Source organism: Schistocerca piceifrons, chromosome 5, assembly GCF_021461385.2.
Source record: "Schistocerca piceifrons isolate TAMUIC-IGC-003096 chromosome 5, iqSchPice1.1, whole genome shotgun sequence".
NCBI classification, from domain to species: Eukaryota; Metazoa; Arthropoda; class Insecta; order Orthoptera; family Acrididae; genus Schistocerca; species Schistocerca piceifrons.
The window spans coordinates 715,185,792-715,201,428 of record NC_060142.1 but is presented as its reverse complement, the minus strand read 5'-3'; positions in this window follow the sequence as shown (position 1 = coordinate 715,201,428).

Below are 15,637 nucleotides of genomic sequence, written 5' to 3'. Positions count from 1 at the left end.
CGGTAATGAGATTGTCGTATCCCAAAAGAAAATCCTGTCGTTTCCATAGAAGCGTTACTCGATTTAGAAGGAAATGTCATAGAACACATAATACGCGTATTTCGTTGCGACGGAATTTCCGTGTGAATTCGTCAATGTGTGGGAGTGAGGGATGCAGTAAAGAAGGATTAATGGATCGGAAATGTGATTGTCGTATCCCAAAAGAAAATCCTGTCGTTTCCATCGAAACGTTACTCGATTTAGAAGGAAATGTCTTAGAACACATAGTACTCGTATTTCATAGCGACGCAATTTCCGTGTGAATTCGTCAATGTTTGGGAGTGAGGGATGCAGTAAAGAAGGACTAGTGGATCGGAAATGAGATTGTCGTATCCCAAAAGAAAATCCTGTCGTTTCCATAGAAACGTTACTCGATTTAGAAGGAAATGTCTTAGAACACATAGCACTCGTATTTCATACCAACGCAATTTCCCTGTGAAGTCGTCAATGTGTGGGAGTGAGGGATGCAGTAAAGAAGGATCAGTGGATCGGAAATGTGATTGTCGTATCCCAAAAGAAAATCCTGTCGTTTCAATAGAAACGTTACTCGATTTAGAAGGATATGTCTTAGAACACATAGTACTCGTATTTCATAGCGACGCAATAACCGTGTGAATTCGTCAATGTGTGGGAGTGAGGGATGATGTAAAGAAGGATTAGTGGATCGGAAATGAGATTGTCGTATCCCAAGAGAAAATCCTGTCGTTTCCATAGTAACGTTACTGGATGTAGAAGGAAATGTCTTAGAACACATGGTACTCGTATTTCATACCGACACAATTTCCGTGTGAATTCGTCAATGTGTGGGAGTGAGGGATGCAGTAAAGAAGGATTAGTGGATCGGAAATGTGATTGTCGTATCCCAAAAGAAAATCCTGTCGTTTCCATAGAAACGTTACTCGATTTAGAAGGAAATGTCTAAGAACACATAGTACTCGTATTTCATAGCGACGCAATTTCCGTGTGAATTCGTCAATGTTTGGGAGTGAGGGATGCAGTAAAGAAGGATTAGTGGATCGGAAATGAGATTGTCGTATCCCAAAAGAAAATCCTGTCGTTTCCATAGAAACGTTACTCGATTTAGAAGGAAATGCCTTACAACACATAGTACTCGTATTTCATAGCGACGCAATTTCCGTGTGAATTCGTCAATGTGTGGGAGTGAGGGATGCAGTAAAGAAGGATTAGTGGATCGGAAATGCGATTGTCGTATCCCAAAAGAAAATCCTGTCGTTTCCATAGAAACGTTACTCGATTTAGAAGGAAATGTCTTAGAACACATAGTACTCGTATTTCATAGCGACGCAATTTCCGTGTGAATTCTTCAATGTGTGGGAGTGAGGGATGCAGTAAAGAAGGATTAGTGGATCGGTAATGAGACTGTCGTATCCCAAAAGAAAATCCTGTCGTTTCCATAGAAGCGTTACTCGATTTAGAAGGAAATGTCTTAGAACACATAATACGCGTATTTCGTAGCGACGGAATTTCCGTGTGAATTCGTCAATGTGTGTGAGTGAGGGATGCAGTAAAGAAGGATTAATGGATCGGAAATGTGATTGTCGTATCCCAAAAGAAAATCCTGTCGTGTCCATAGAAACGTTACTCGATTTAGAAGGAAATGTCTTAGAACACATAGTACTCGTATTTCATAGCGACGCAAATTCCGTGTGAATTCGTCAATGTGTGGGAGTGAGGGATGCAGTAAAGAAGGATTAGTGGATTGGAAATGTGATTGTCGTATCCCAAAAGAAAATCCTGTCGTTTCCATAGAAACGTTACTCGATTTAACAGGAAATGTCTTAGAACACATAGTACTCGTATTTCATAGCGACGCAATTTCCGTGTGAATTCTTCAATGTTTGGGAGTGAGGGATGCAGTAAAGAAGGATTAGTGGATCGGAAATGAGATTGTCGTATCCCAAAAGAAAATCCTGTCGTTTCCATAGAAACGTTACTCGATTTAGAAGGAAATGTCTTAGAACACAAAGTACTCGTATTTCATAACGAAGCAATTTCCGTGTGAATTCGTCAATGTTTGGGAGTGAGGGATGCAGTAAAGAAGGATTAGTGGATCGGAAATGTGATTGTCGTATCCCAAACGAAAATCCTGTCGTTTCCATAGAAACGTTACTCGATTTAGAAGGAAATGTCTTAGAACACATAGTACTCGTATTTCATAGCGACGCAATTTCCGTGTGAATTCGTCAATGTGTGGGAGTGAGGGATGCAGTAAAGAAGCATTAGTGGATCGGAAATGGGATTGTCGTATCCCAAAAGAAAATCCTGTCGTTTCCATAGAAACGTTACTCGATTTAGAAGGAAATGTCTTACAACACATAGTACTCGTATTTCATAGCGACGCAATTTCCGTGTGAATTCGTCAATGTGTGGGAGTGAGGGATGCAGTAAAGAAGGATTAGTGGATCGGAAATGAAATTGTCGTATCCCAAAAGAAAATCCTGTCGTTTCCATCGAAACGTTACTCGATTTAGAAGGAAATGTCTTAGAACACATAGTACTCGTATTTCATAGCGACGCAATTTCTGTGTGAATTTGTCAATGTTTGGGAGTGAGGGATGCAGTAAAGAAGGATTAGTGGATCGGAAATGAGATTGTCGTATCCCAAAAGAAAATCCTGTCGTTTCCATAGAAACGTTACTCGATTTAGAAGGAAATGTCTTAGAACACAAAGTACTCGTATTTCCTAGCGAAGCAATTTCCGTGTGAATTCGTCAATGTTTGGGAGAGAGGGATGCAGTAAAGAAGGATTAGTGGATCGGAAATGTGATTGTCGTATACCAAAAGAAAATCCTGTCGTTTCCATAGAAACGCTACTCGATTTAGAAGGAAATGTCTTAGAACACGTAGTACTCGTATTTCATAGCGACGCAATTTCCGTGTGAATTCGTCAATGTTTGGGAGTGAGGGATGCAGTAAACAAGGATTAGTGGATCGGAAATGAGATTGTCGTATCCCAAAAGAAAATCCTGTCGTTTCCATAGAAACGTTACTCGATTTAGAAGGAGATGTCTTAGAACACAAAGTACTCGTATTTCATAGCGAAGCAATTTCCGTGTGAATTCGTCAATGTTTGGGAGTGAGGGATGCAGTAAAGAAGGATTAGTGGATCGGAAATGTGATTGTCGTATAACGAAAGAAAATCCTGTCGTTTCCATAGAAACGTTACTCGACTTAGAAGGAAATGTCTTAGAACACATAGTACTCGTATTTCATAGCGACGCAATTTCCGTGTGAATTCGTCAATGTTTGGGAGCGAGGGATGCAGAAAAGAAGGATTAGTGGATCGGAAATGAGATTGTCGTATCCCAAAAGAAAATCCTGTCGTTTCCATAGAAACGTTACTCGATTTAGAAGGAAATGTCTTAGAACACATAATACTCGTATTTCGTAGCGACGGAATTTCCGTGTGAATTCGTCAATGTGTGGGAGTGAGGGATGCAGTAAAGAAGGATTAGTGGATCGGAAATGTGATTGTCGTATCCCAAAAGAAAATCCTGTCGTTTCCATAGAAACGTTACTCGATTTAGAAGGAAATGTCTTAGAACACATAATACTCGTATTTCGTAGCGACGGAATTTCCGTGTGAATTCGTCAATGTGTGGGAGTGAGGGATGCAGTAAAGAAGGATTAGTGGATCGGAAATGTGATTGTCGTATCCCAAAAGAAAATCCTGTCATTTCCATAGAAACGTTACTCGATATTCAAGGAAATGTCTTAGAACAGATATTACTCGTATTTCATAGCGACGCAATTTCCGTGTGAATTCTTCAATGTGTGGGAGTGAGGGATGCAGTAAAGAAGGATTAGTGGATCGGAAATGAGATTGTCGTATCCCAAAAGAAAATCCTGTCGTTTACATCGAAACGTTACTCGATTTAGAAGGAAATGTCTTAGAACACATAATACTCGTATTTCGTAGCGACGGAATTTCCGTGTGAATTCGTCAATGTGTGGGAGTGAGGGATGCAGTAAAGATGGATTAGTGGATCGGAAATGAGATTGTCGTATCCCAAGAGAAAATACTGTCGTTTCCATAGAAACGTTACTCGATTTAGAAGGAAATGTCTTAGAACACATAGTACTCGTATTTCATACCAACGCAATTTCCCTGTGAAGTCGTCAATGTGTGGGAGTGAGGGATGCAGTAAAGAAGGATTAGTGGATCGGAAATGTGATTGTCGTATCCCAAAAGAGAATCCTGTCGTTTCAATAGAAACGTTACTCGATTTAGAAGCAAATGTCTTAGAACACATAGTACTCGTATTTCATAGCGACGCAATAACCGTGTGAATTCGTCAATGTGTGGGAGTGAGGGATGCAGTAAAGAAGGATTAGTGGATCGGAAATGAGATTGTCGTATCCCAAAAGAAAATCCTGTCGTTTCCATAGAAACGTTACTCGATGTAGAAGGAAATGTCTTAGAACACATAGTACTCGTATTTCATACCGACACAATTTCCGTGTGAATTCGTCAATGTGTGGGAGTGAGGGATGCAGTAAAGAAGGATTAGTGGATCGGAAATGTGATGGTCGTATCCCAAAAGAAAATCCTGTCGTTTCCATAGAAACGTTACTCGATTTAGAAGGAAATGTCTTAGAACACATAGTACTCGTATTTCATAGCGACGCAATTTCCGTGTGAATTCGTCAATGTTTGGGAGTGAGGGATGCAGTAAAGAAGGATTAGTGGATCGGTAATGAAATTGTCGTATCCCAAAAGAAAATCCTGTCGTTTCCATAGAAGCGTTACTCGATTTAGAAGGAAATGTCTTAGAACACATAATACGCGTATTTCGTAGCGACGGAATTTCCGTGTGAATTCGTCAATGTGTGTGAGTGAGGGATGCAGTAAAGAAGGATTAATGGATCGGAAATGTGATTGTCGTATCCCAAAAGAAAATCCTGTCGTGTCCATAGAAACGTTACTCGATTTAGAAGGAAATGTCTTAGAACACATAGTACTCGTATTTCATAGCGACGCAAATTCCGTGTGAATTCGTCAATGTGTGGGAGTGAGGGATGCAGTAAAGAAGGATTAGTGGATTGGAAATGTGATTCTCGTATCCCAAAAGAAAATCCTGTCGTTTCCATAGAAATGTTACTCGATTTACAAGGAAATGTCTTAGAACACATAGTACTCGTATTTCATAGCGACGCAATTTCCGTGTGAATTCTTCAATGTTTGGGAGTGAGGGATGCAGTAAAGAAGGATTAGTGGTTCGGAAATGAGATTGTCGTATCCCAAAAGACAATCCTGTCGTTTCCATAGAAACGTTACTCGACTTAGAAGGAAATGTCTTAGAACACAAAGTACTCGTATTTCATAGCGAAGCAATTTCCGTGTGAATTCGTCAATGTTTGGGAGTGAGGGATGCAGTAAAGAAGGATTAGTGGATCGGAAATGTGATTGTCGTATCCCAAAAGAAAATCCTGTCGTTTCCATAGAAACGTTACTCGATTTAGAAGGAAATGTCTTAGAACACATAGTACTTGTATTTCATAGCGACGCAATTTCCGTGTGAATTCGTCAATGTGTGGGAGTGAGGGATGCAGTAAAGTAGCATTAGTGGATCGGAAATGTGATTGTCGTATCCCAAAAGAAAATCTTGTCGTTTCCATAGAAACGTTACTCGATTTAGAAGGAAATGTCTTAGAACACATAGTACTCGTATTTCATAGCGACGCAATTTCCGTGTGAATTCGTCAATGTGTGGGAGTGAGGGATGCAGTAAAGAAGGATTAGTGGTTCGGAAATGTGATTGTCGTATCCCAAAAGAAAATCCTGTCGTTTCCATAGAAACGTTACTTGTTTTACAAGGAAATGTCTTAGAACACATAGTACTCGTATTTCATACCGACACAATTTCCGTGTGAATTCGTCAATGTGTGGGAGTGAGGGATGCAGTAAAGAAGGATTAGTGGATCGGAAATGTGATTGTCGTATCCCAAAAGAAAATCCTGTCGTTTCCATAGAAACGTTACTCGATTTAGAAGGAAATGTCTTAGAACACATAGTACTCGTATTTCATAGCGACGCAATTTCCGTGTGAATTCGTCAATGTTTGGGAGTGAGGGATGCAGTAAAGAAGGATTAGTGGATCGGAAATGAGATTGTCGTATCCCAAAAGAAAATCCTGTCGTTTCCATAGAAACGTTACTCGATTTAGAAGGAAATGTCTTACAACGCATAGTACTCGTATTTCATAGCTACGCAATTTCCGTGTGAATTCGTCAATGTGTGGGAGTGAGGGATGCAGTAAAGAAGGATTAGTGGATCGGAAATGCGATTGTCGTATCCCAAAAGAAAATCCTGTCGTTTCCATAGAAACGTTACTCGATTTAGAAGGAAATGTCTTAGAACACATAGTACTCGTATTTCATAGCGACGCAATTTCCGTGTGAATTCTTCAATGTGTGGGAGTGAGGGATGCAGTAAAGAAGGATTAGTGGATCGGTAATGAGATTGTCGTATCCCAAAAGAAAATCCTGTCGTTTCCATAGAAGCGTTACTCGATTTAGAAGGAAATGTCATAGAACACATAATACGCGTATTTCGTTGCGACGGAATTTCCGTGTGAATTCGTCAATGTGTGGGAGTGAGGGATGCAGTAAAGAAGGATTAATGGATCGGAAATGTGATTGTCGTATCCCAAAAGAAAATCCTGTCGTTTCCATCGAAACGTTACTCGATTTAGAAGGAAATGTCTTAGAACACATAGTACTCGTATTTCATAGCGACGCAATTTCCGTGTGAATTCGTCAATGTTTGGGAGTGAGGGATGCAGTAAAGAAGGACTAGTGGATCGGAAATGAGATTGTCGTATCCCAAAAGAAAATCCTGTCGTTTCCATAGAAACGTTACTCGATTTAGAAGGAAATGTCTTAGAACACATAGCACTCGTATTTCATACCAACGCAATTTCCCTGTGAAGTCGTCAATGTGTGGGAGTGAGGGATGCAGTAAAGAAGGATCAGTGGATCGGAAATGTGATTGTCGTATCCCAAAAGAAAATCCTGTCGTTTCAATAGAAACGTTACTCGATTTAGAAGGAAATGTCTTAGAACACATAGTACTCGTATTTCATAGCGACGCAATAACCGTGTGAATTCGTCAATGTGTGGGAGTGAGGGATGATGTAAAGAAGGATTAGTGGATCGGAAATGAGATTGTCGTATCCCAAGAGAAAATCCTGTCGTTTCCATAGTAACGTTACTGGATGTAGAAGGAAATGTCTTAGAACACATGGTACTCGTATTTCATACCGACACAATTTCCGTGTGAATTCGTCAATGTGTGGGAGTGAGGGATGCAGTAAAGAAGGATTAGTGGATCGGAAATGTGATTGTCGTATCCCAAAAGAAAATCCTGTCGTTTCCATAGAAACGTTACTCGATTTAGAAGGAAATGTCTAAGAACACATAGTACTCGTATTTCATAGCGACGCAATTTCCGTGTGAATTCGTCAATGTTTGGGAGTGAGGGATGCAGTAAAGAAGGATTAGTGGATCGGAAATGAGATTGTCGTATCCCAAAAGAAAATCCTGTCGTTTCCATAGAAACGTTACTCGATTTAGAAGGAAATGCCTTACAACACATAGTACTCGTATTTCATAGCGACGCAATTTCCGTGTGAATTCGTCAATGTGTGGGAGTGAGGGATGCAGTAAAGAAGGATTAGTGGATCGGAAATGCGATTGTCGTATCCCAAAAGAAAATCCTGTCGTTTCCATAGAAACGTTACTCGATTTAGAAGGAAATGTCTTAGAACACATAGTACTCGTATTTCATAGCGACGCAATTTCCGTGTGAATTCTTCAATGTGTGGGAGTGAGGGATGCAGTAAAGAAGGATTAGTGGATCGGTAATGAGACTGTCGTATCCCAAAAGAAAATCCTGTCGTTTCCATAGAAGCGTTACTCGATTTAGAAGGAAATGTCTTAGAACACATAATACGCGTATTTCGTAGCGACGGAATTTCCGTGTGAATTCGTCAATGTGTGTGAGTGAGGGATGCAGTAAAGAAGGATTAATGGATCGGAAATGTGATTGTCGTATCCCAAAAGAAAATCCTGTCGTGTCCATAGAAACGTTACTCGATTTAGAAGGAAATGTCTTAGAACACATAGTACTCGTATTTCATAGCGACGCAAATTCCGTGTGAATTCGTCAATGTGTGGGAGTGACGGATGCAGTAAAGAAGGATTAGTGGATTGGAAATGTGATTGTCGTATCCCAAAAGAAAATCCTGTCGTTTCCATAGAAACGTTACTCGATTTAACAGGAAATGTCTTAGAACACATAGTACTCGTATTTCATAGCGACGCAATTTCCGTGTGAATTCTTCAATGTTTGGGAGTGAGGGATGCAGTAAAGAAGGATTAGTGGATCGGAAATGAGATTGTCGTATCCCAAAAGAAAATCCTGTCGTTTCCATAGAAACGTTACTCGATTTAGAAGGAAATGTCTTAGAACACAAAGTACTCGTATTTCATAACGAAGCAATTTCCGTGTGAATTCGTCAATGTTTGGGAGTGAGGGATGCAGTAAAGAAGGATTAGTGGATCGGAAATGTGATTGTCGTATCCCAAACGAAAATCCTGTCGTTTCCATAGAAACGTTACTCGATTTAGAAGGAAATGTCTTAGAACACATAGTACTCGTATTTCATAGCGACGCAATTTCCGTGTGAATTCGTCAATGTGTGGGAGTGAGGGATGCAGTAAAGAAGCATTAGTGGATCGGAAATGGGATTGTCGTATCCCAAAAGAAAATCCTGTCGTTTCCATAGATACGTTACTCGATTTAGAAGGAAATGTCTTACAACACATAGTACTCGTATTTCATAGCGACGCAATTTCCGTGTGAATTCGTCAATGTGTGGGAGTGAGGGATGCAGTAAAGAAGGATTAGTGGATCGGAAATGAAATTGTCGTATCCCAAAAGAAAATCCTGTCGTTTCCATCGAAACGTTACTCGATTTAGAAGGAAATGTCTTAGAACACATAGTACTCGTATTTCATAGCGACGCAATTTCTGTGTGAATTTGTCAATGTTTGGGAGTGAGGGATGCAGTAAAGAAGGATTAGTGGATCGGAAATGAGATTGTCGTATCCCAAAAGAAAATCCTGTCGTTTCCATAGAAACGTTACTCGATTTAGAAGGAAATGTCTTAGAACACAAAGTACTCGTATTTCCTAGCGAAGCAATTTCCGTGTGAATTCGTCAATGTTTGGGAGAGAGGGATGCAGTAAAGAAGGATTAGTGGATCGGAAATGTGATTGTCGTATACCAAAAGAAAATCCTGTCGTTTCCATAGAAACGCTACTCGATTTAGAAGGAAATGTCTTAGAACACGTAGTACTCGTATTTTATAGCGACGCAATTTCCGTGTGAATTCGTCAATGTTTGGGAGTGAGGGATGCAGTAAACAAGGATTAGTGGATCGGAAATGAGATTGTCGTATCCCAAAAGAAAATCCTCTCGTTTCCATAGAAACGTTACTCGATTTAGAAGGAGATGTCTTAGAACACAAAGTACTCGTATTTCATAGCGAAGCAATTTCCGTGTGAATTCGTCGATGTTTGGGAGTGAGGGATGCAGTAAAGAAGGATTAGTGGATCGGAAATGTGATTGTCGTATAACGAAAGAAAATCCTGTCGTTTCCATAGAAACGTTACTCGATTTAGAAGGAAATGTCTTAGAACACATAGTACTCGTATTTCATAGCGACGCAATTTCCGTGTGAATTCGTCAATGTTTGGGAGCGAGGGATGCAGAAAAGAAGGATTAGTGGATCGGAAATGAGATTGTCGTATCCCAAAAGAAAATCCTGTCGTTTCCATAGAAACGTTACTCGATTTAGAAGGAAATGTCTTAGAACACATAATACTCGTATTTCGTAGCGACGGAATTTCCGTGTGAATTCGTCAATGTGTGGGAGTGAGGGATGCAGTAAAGAAGGATTAGTGGATCGGAAATGTGATTGTCGTATCCCAAAAGAAAATCCTGTCGTTTCCATAGAAACGTTACTCGATTTAGAAGGAAATGTCTTAGAACACATAGTACTCGTATTTCATAGCGACGCAATTTCCGTGTGAATTCGTCAATGTGTGGGAGTGAGGGATGCAGTAAAGAATGATTAGTGGATCGGAAATGTGATTGTCGTATCCCAAAAGGAAATCCTGTCGTTTCCATAGAAACGTTACTCGATTTAGAAGGAAATGTCTTAGAACACATAGTACTCGTATTTCATAGCGACGCAATTTCCGTGTGAATTCGTCAATGTTTGGGAGTGAGGGATGCAGTAACGAAGGATTAGTGGATCGGAAATGAGATTGTCGTATCCCAAAAGAAAATCCTGTCGTTTCCATAGAAACGTTTCTCGATTTAGAAGGAAATGTCTTAGAACACATAGTACTCGTATTTCATAGCGACGCAATTTGCGTGTGAATTCGTCAATGTGTGCGAGTGAGGGATGCAGTAAAGAAGGATTAGTGGATCGGAAATGTGATTGTCGTATCCCAAAAGAAAATCCTGTCGTTTCTATAGAAACGTTACTCGATTTAGAAGGAAATGTCTTAGAACACATAGTACTCGTATTTCGCAGCGACGGAATTTCCGTGTGAATTCGTCAATGTGTGGGAGTGAGGGATGCAGTAAAGATGGATTAGTGGATCGGAAATGTGATTGTCGTATCCCAAAAGAAAATCCTGTCGTTTCCATAGAAACGTTACTCGATTTAGAAGGTAATGTCTTATAACACATAGTACTCGTATTTCATAGCGACGCAATTTCCGTGTGAATTCGTCAATGTGTGGGAGTGAGGGATGCAGTAAAGAAGGATTAGTGGATCGGAAATGTGATTGTCGTATCCCAAAAGAAAATCCTGTCGTTTCCATAGAAACGTTACTCGATTTAGAAGGAAATGTCTTAGAACACATAGTACTCGTATTTCATAGCGACGCAATTTCCGTGTGAATTCTTCAATGTGTGGGAGTGAGGGATGCAGTAAAGAAGGATTAGTGGATCGGAAATGAGATTGTCGTATCCCAAAAGAAAATCCTGTCGTTTCCAAAGAAACGTTACTCGATTTAGAAGGAAATGTCTTAGAACACATAGTACTCGTATTTCACAGCGACGCAATTTCCGTGTGAATTCGTCAATGTTTGGGAGTGAGGGATGCAGTAAAGAAGGATTAGTGGATCGGAAATGAGATTGTCGTTTCCCAAAAGAAAATCCTGTCGTTTCCAAAGAAACGTTACTCGATTTAGAAGGAAATGTCTTAGAACACAAAGTACTCGTATTTCATAGCGAAGCAATTTCCGTGTGAATTTGTCAATGTTTGGGAGTGAGGGATGCAGTAAAGAAGGATTAGTGGATCGGAAATGTGATTGTCGTATACCAAAAGAAAATCCTGTCGTTTCCATAGAAACGTTACTCGATTTAGAAGGAAATGTCTTAGAACACATAGTACTCGTATTTCATAGCGACGCAATTTCCGTGTGAATTCGTCAATGTGTGGGAGTGAGGGATGCAGTAAAGAAGGATTAGTGGATCGGAAATGAGATTGTCGTATCCCAAAAGAAAATCCTGTCGTTTCCATAGAAACGTTACTCGATTTAGAAGGAAATGTCTTAGAACACATAGTACTCGTATTTCATAGCGAAGCAATTTCCGTGTGAATTCGTCAATGTGTGGGAGTGAGGGTTGCAGTAAAGAAGGATTAGTGGATCGGAAATGTGATGGTCGTATCCCAAAAGAAAATCCTGTCGTTTCCATAGGAACGTTACTCGATTTTCAAGGAAATGTCTTAGAACAGATATTACTCGTATTTCATAGCGACGCAATTTCTGTGTGAATTCTTCAATGTGTGGGAGTGAGGGATGCAGTAAAGAAGGATTAGTGGATCGGAAATGAGATTGTCGTATCCCAAAAGAAAATCCTGTCGTTTCCATAGAAACGTTACTCGATTTAGAAGGAAATGTTTTAGAACACATAATACTCGTATTTCGTAGCGACGGAATTTCCGTGTGAATTCGTCAATGTGTGGGAGTGAGGGATGCAGTAAAGAAGGATTAGTGGATCGGTAATGAGATTGTCGTATCCCAAAAGAAAATCTTGTCGTTTCCATAGAATCGTTACTCAATTTTGAAGGAAATGTCTTAGAACACATAGTACTCGTATTTCATACCGACGCAATTTCCGTGTGAATTCGTCAATGTGTGGGAGTGAGGGATGCAGTAAAGAGGGATTAGTGGATCGGAAATGTGATTGTCGTATCCCAAAAGAAAATCCTGTCGTTTCAATAGAAACGTTACTCGATTTAGAAGGAAATGTCTTAGAACACATAGTACTCGTATTTCATAGCGACGCAATAACCGTGTGAATTCGTCAATGTGTGGGAGTGAGGGATGCAGTAAAGAAGGATTAGTGGATCGGAAATGGGATTGTCGTATCCCAAAAGAAAATTCTGTCGTTTCCATAGAAACGTTACTCGATTTACAAGGAAATTTCTTAGAACACATAGTACACGTATTTCATACCGACACAATTTTCGTGTGAATTCGTCAATGGGTGGGAGTGAGGGATGCAGTAAAGAAGGATTAGTGGATCGGAAATGTGATTGTCGTTTCCCAAAAGAAAATCCTGTCGTTTCCATAGAAACGTTACTCGATTTAGAAGGAAATGTCTTAGAACACATAGTACTCGTATTTCATAGCGACGCAATTTCCGTGTGAATTCTTCAATGTGCGGGAGTGAGGGATGCAGTAAAGAAGGATTAGTGGATCGGTAATGAGATTGTCGTATCCCAAAAGAAAATCCTGTCGTTTCCATAGAAGCGTTACTCGATTTAGAAGGAAATGTCTTAGAACACATAATACTCGTATTTCGTAGCGACGGAATTTCCGTGTGAATTCGTCAATGTGTGGGAGTGAGGGATGCAGTAAAGAAGGATTAGTGGATCGGAAATGTGATTGTCGTATCCCAAAAGAAAATCCTGTCGTTTCCATAGAAACGTTACTCGATTTCGAAGGAAATGTCTTAGAACACATAGTACTCGTATTTCATAGCGACGCAATTTCCGTGTGAATTCGTCAATGTGTGGGAGTGAGGGATGCAGTAAAGAAGGATTAGTGGATCGGAAATGTGATTGTCGTATCCCAAAAGAAAATCCTGTCGTTTCCATAGAAACGTTACTTGATTTACAAGGAAATGTCTTAGAACACATAGTACTCGTATTTCATAGCGACGCAATTTCCGTGTGAATTCTTCAATGTGTGGGAGTGAGGGATGCAGTAAAGAAGGATTAGTGGATCGGTAATGAGATTGTCGTATCCCAAAAGAAAATCCTGCCGTTTCCATATAAGCGTTACTCGATTTAGAAGGAAATGTCTTAGAACACAAAATACTCGTATTTCGTAGCGACGGAATTTCCGTGTGATATCGTCAATGTGTGGGAGTGAGGGATGCAGTAAAGAAGGATCAGTGGATCGGAAATGTGATTGTCGTATCCCAAAAGATAATCCTGTCGTTTCCATAGAAACATTACTCGATTTAGAAGGTAATGTCTTATAACACATAGTACTCGTATTTCATAGCGACGCAATTTCCGTGTGAATTCGTCAATGTGTGGGAGCGAGGGATGCAGTAAAGAAGGATTAGTGGATCGGAAATGTGATTGTCGTATCCCAAAAGAAAATCCTGTCGTTTCCATAGAAACGTTACTCGATTTAGAAGGAAATGTCTTAGAACACATAGTACTCGTATTTCATAGCGACGCAATTTCCGTGTGAATTCTTCAATGTGTGGGAGTGAGGGATGCAGTAAAGAAGGATTAGTGGATCGGAAATGAGATTGTCGTATCCCAAAGAAAATCCTGTCGTTTCCAAAGAAACGTTACTCGATTTAGAAGGAAATGTCTTAGAACACATAATACTCGTATTTTGTAGCGACGGAATTTCCGTGTGAATTCGTCAATGAGTGGGAGTGAGGGATGCAGTAAAGAAGGATTAGTGGATCGGAAATGTGATTGTCGTATCCCAAAAGAAAATCCTGTCGTTTCCATAGAAACGTTACTCGATTTAGAAGGAAATGTCTTAGAACACAAAGTACTCGTATTTCATAGCGACGCAATTTCCGTGTGAATTCGTCAATGTTTGGGAGTGAGGGTTGCAGTAATGAAGGATTAGTGGATCGGAAATGTGATGGTCGTATCCCAAAAGAAAATCCTGTCGTTTCCATAGAAACGTTACTCGATTTACAAGGAAATGTCTTAGAACAGATATTACTCGTATTTCATAGCGACGCAATTTCTGTGTGAATTCTTCAATGTGTGGGAGTGAGGGATGCAGTAAAGAAGGATTAGTGGATCGGAAATGAGATTGTCGTATCCCAAAAGAAAATCCTGTCGTTTCCATAGAAACGTTACTCGATTTAGAAGGAAATGTTTTAGAACACATAATACTCGTATTTCGTAGCGACGGAATTTCCGTGTGAATTCGTCAATGTGTGGGAGTGAGGGATGCAGTAAAGAAGGATTAGTGGATCGGAAATGAGAATGTCGTATCCCAAAAGAAAATCCTGTCGTTTCCATAGAAACGTTACTCAATTTAGAAGGAAATGTCTTAGAACACATAGTACTCGTATTTCATACCGACGCAATTTCCGTGTGAATTCGTCAATGTGTGGGAGTGAGGGATGCAGTAAAGAGGGATTAGTGGATCGGAAATGTGATTGTCGTATCCCAAAAGAAAATCCTGTCGTTTCAATAGAAACGTTACTCGATTTAGAAGGAAATGTCTTAGAACACATAGTACTCGTATTTCATAGCGACGCAATAACCGTGTGAATTCGTCAATGTGTGGGAGTGAGGGATGCAGTAAAGAAGGATTAGTGGATCGGAAATGGGATTGTCGTATCCCAAAAGAAAACCCTGTCGTTTCCATAGAAACGTTACGCGATTTACAAGGAAATGTCTTAGAACACATAGTACACGTATTTCATACCGACACAATTTCCGTGTGAATTCCTCAATGTGTGGGAGTGAGGGATGCAGTAAAGAAGGATTAGTGGATCGGAAATGTGATTGTCGTATCCCAAAAGAAAATCCTGTCGTTTCTATAGAAACGTTACTCGATTTAGAAGGAAATGTCTTAGAACACATAGTACTCGTATTTCATAGCGACGCAATTTCCGTGTGAATTCTTCAATGTGTGGGAGTGAGGGATGCAGTAAAGAAGGATTAGTGGATCGGTAATGAGATTGTCGTATCCCAAAAGAAAATCCTGTCGTTTCCATAGAAGCGTTACTCGATTTAGAAGGAAATGTCTTAGAACACATAATACTCGTATTTCGTAGCGACGGAATTTCCGTGTGAATTCGTCAATGTGTGGAAGTGAGGGATGCAGTAAAGAAGGATTAGTGGATCGGAAATGTGATTGTCGTATCCCAAAAGAAAATTCTGTCGTTTCCATAGGAACGTTAGTCGATTTCGAAGGAAATGTCTTAGAACACATAGTACTCGTATTTCATAGCGACGCAATTTCCGTGTGAATTCGTCAATGTGTGGGAGTGAGG